This window comes from Ananas comosus, unplaced genomic scaffold (genome assembly GCF_001540865.1).
Source record: "Ananas comosus cultivar F153 unplaced genomic scaffold, ASM154086v1, whole genome shotgun sequence".
In the NCBI taxonomy this organism is placed as follows: domain Eukaryota; kingdom Viridiplantae; phylum Streptophyta; class Magnoliopsida; order Poales; family Bromeliaceae; genus Ananas; species Ananas comosus.
In genome coordinates, this window is record NW_017891478.1 from 9361 (window position 1) to 13504 (window position 4144).

Genomic DNA, 4144 nt, shown 5'->3' on the forward strand with positions numbered 1-4144 from the left:
GAGCATTGTTGAGGAAAGATCTTGGAACCTAGAGGGTTTTGAACCTAGATTGAAGCTTCTTGAATGTCACGCCTCGCGACCGCCCGCCTATTTGGTCGGGTCGCGGTGCCGCAACAGATCGCCGAACGGACAGGGTTTTTCCTATACGGCGGACAGAGTCTCCCCTGTACGTTCAAGGCATAGCAATCAATACAATGTACGAAGTTCCAACCAGGAACACATTTCAATCAAAGATTTCATAAGGAAGTATCAAAAACATAATCTACTTGCTATTACAAGCATTTACATTATTTAGATACATTTTACATCACAATTTCATTGTACATTTAACTTCCAAATACAATCATGCTTTTATTACAAATTATTACAATCTTATTCCTTTCATTTTCTTACATCCCTAAGTAAAGCCGACTCAGGGTACCGCTGTCACGTCCCGCGACCGCCTATTTGGTTGGTTTCGGGCACGCCAACAGATCGCCGAACGGACAGGGTTTCCCCTGTACTGCGGACAAAGTCTCCCCTATACGTTCAAGGCATAGCAATCAATACAATGTGCGAAGTTCCAACCAGAAACACATTTCAATCAAGATTGCATAATGGAAGGTATCAAACAACATAACACATCCTATGTTATTACAAGCATTCACATTCATACATTTTTTTTACATCACAATTCTCAATTGGTTCTTACACTAGCTTTCACTTAACTTCCAAATACAATCCGATTCAACATGATTATTACAACTTGATTCTTTTTATTCTTTACATCCCTAAGCAAAGCCGACTCAGGGTACCGCTATCTCTGGTCTCGGTGGTAGGGCGCTAACTATGGAGCTACGCCCTCGCCTCGCGACGCTGCGCCGCTCACGTGTGAACCTGCAACACCCCAAAACCACGTGGGGTGAGAACCAACTCTATGGTTCCCAGTGTGTACGGCCACCCAAGGGAAATGCTCGACCAACAGGTTCAAAGGAGGCAACTGCAGGTTAGTTTAATAAACAGATAAATATATATATCTTGATTATGCAACGAATAAAACCATGCATTGCCTCACAAACGTAATAATGCAATGCTATATGCAAATCATGCAATAATGCAACCAACTAGTAGTTCACTCAATACTACTTTCCATTCTGCTAACCATAGCTCATCCGTTTGATATCTAAGGCTTCCTCTATCTTAGATTCTTGTCAATCGCCGTTTTAATCATAAAGTTTCATCTACCTTTACAAGGCTAACCACCCGACTCGGTCTTGAGTCAATCGTCTGCGGAGTACCGCACTAGAACCAGACTCGAGGCGATGGACGTCTCACATACACCTCAGCCCTAAATCCGCTCGACTAGGATACCAAATCCATAACTCATAATGCATACTTGTTATACATTCATTTGGCTATGACCCAATCTTACCGGTTAACCATGTGAACCCCAATAACTCACCACCAAAATCCCTTAATAACGGGGGACTCGAACCTCCCTAGGGACTGTCATCTGGGGGGACTTTACCACACCCAGTGGTGACCAACTCCGAAGCGCACCGCCCGATGGGGAGCTACCTCCCTCAAGCCAAGACGTAACGTGAGTATCGATCCAATCCTCAACTTGAGCATTCATAGCCACTCGTCACAATGCCATTGTCATAATAGGTTTTCTACCTATTTAATCATGCCACTCTCTATGTCAACTTGGACCAATATCAATATGGTTAAACTATATTTAACAACCACTTTCTTGATGCGAATCATGTCTCTATTTTCATTATCACCCTTATTTACTATTGTCCAAGTCCGACTTATGCTCTTTAACAATAGGTTTAATGCCACACATGATTCCAACCTAAGTTCTTTGACACTAGGTTCATGTCCAACCTATGTTTATTCACACTAGGTTTATATCATCTATGTTCAACCTAGGTTCCTGACTCTAGGTTAAGTGCCACTCGATCTAATATATAGATGTCCAATGTCAAGATCTCTATCATAGAGTTATCGATCCAATTCATGCAATCATCTAGCATTTACATAGCATATTCATCATGCATTCTACGATAATTATTATATAGCAACCATACCAAGCATTTGCCTAGCTTTTACATCATGTCATTTACATGCATTCTTTTAGTGTTAACTACATGCATCATCTCAATGCCAACATACATTACAACTAGCATGTACTTTCCCAATGCATTATTATGCAATTATCCTGTAGTATGCATTTTCATAATGTCAATATGCTTATTGTCATCTAACATGTGTCCACATTTAGCAATTTTTCATAACTCACATAATTAACAACATGTTAACATTCATTTATATGCTCACATTCTCTAATACATGTCAACATGAATCTCATAATGCTAAATGCCCCTAGCATGTATTTCACTAAGCATACATACTAATATGCAAATTACCAACTAGCATGCATTTATACAATGCTAATATGCCCGTATGCACATACACATATGCATCAACAAGATTCCATATTTCGCTTTGACATGCGGGGTGACCAAGTCGCTTCGGTAAACACAACCCACCTCATTTCGCATTCCGATTGCTTGTCGACACTTGCAATCGGCCTCCCGCGGCACTCGGCACTCGATTTGGCCCGATCTCTTGCGTGACCACCCGAACGGCCTCGAATTCACGATCCGAAAATTAAAGGTCTTCGGTTATGTGCCACGATACTTCAAATCCGTTTTCATGGGTTAACGATGTCGCCTCGGCCCTCCAGGCGGAAACGAAGCCTAAACCTCCATTTCTTTAATAACTTCGCAACGGCTCGACGAATCGCCGAACCGTCTTCGCCAACGCGTTCGTTTACCTAGCAATTGAATTTATATAGGGTCAAATGAGATCAAACCCTCATATTTACAAAACTAGCATTTTTGAGCCCTAGGCTTACTACTAGGTAAAAACCAACCATTAGGGCCTTGGTTTCAAGCATCAAACCTCTAATTAGCATGCTAGAATACCTCTAAACCCATTCTTAGAGCTTAAAAACAAAACTAGAGAGAAATGCCATTAAATGGTTTGAAGCTTACCTTCAAAGCTTGCTCTCTAATAGCCAATGAAGAAGATGAAGAAGATAACTTTCCTCCAAGCTTCCTTCTCCACCAAAACCCTCTCTTTTGGGAGAGAATTAGAGAGAGAAAATGGAGGTTTCTCTCTCTCCATCTACATGCGTGTGTGTGTGTGTGTCGTGTGTGTGCTCGGGCTGAAGGAGGGGAAGAAGAAGCACATTGCTTCTTATACATTACACCCCAAAACACTATTCACTTCAGGCAATTTTTGTAGTTCGGAACAGTTGGAGCCCTTCTGAATGTCCGTTTAAGCTTAAATTTGACAGGCAGGCTCAGTTTAACGTACTGAGTAAGAATATATTTTAAGTTTTCAGTTTCGACCCCATTTGGTCACCGAAAACTGTACCGAACTGTAATCTTTATCAGATAGCTGTCGGATTTTATTTCTCACTCTACGGGTGTCAGAAAAATATGAAACTTTAAATCTAACATCATAAAAATATTTCTGACTTATCCTCCAATTTTCATAATTTTCTGAGACTGTGCATTTTCTGCTAATTATCTGTTTTCGTTTCCAGCAGAAATTCTTAGATCTTTCTGTTTTCATTCCGATTTAAGCACAAGTCCTTCCGACTTATGTTTTACTTCTATAAATCAATAGAAAATAGTTTCTCACACTATTTTTATTTATTTTTTATTTTTCTACAAAATCTGGTATGTTACAACCGCTATCTCTGGTCTCGGTGGTAGGGCGCTAACTATGAGGTACGCGCCTTCGCATCGCGCGCTCACGTCGTGAAACCTGTAACACCCCAAAAATAACATGGGTTGGAGAACAACTCCATGGTTTACAGTGGTACGGCACCCAAGGAAAAAGTTCGACAATAGGTCCAAGGGAGGCAACTGCAATGAGTCCAAAAACAGATTAGAATATCTTTATTATGCAACTAATAAAACCATGCCTTGCCTCACGAATGCAATAATGCCATGCTATATGCGAATCATGCAACTATACAAGTAGAATGAAGGATTTTATTTTCTATCATGCTATTCATAGCTTTTCCATAATTTTATACATCTTGTCACTTTACAATCATTGGTTACTTGCTCCTAAGGTTTTCCTC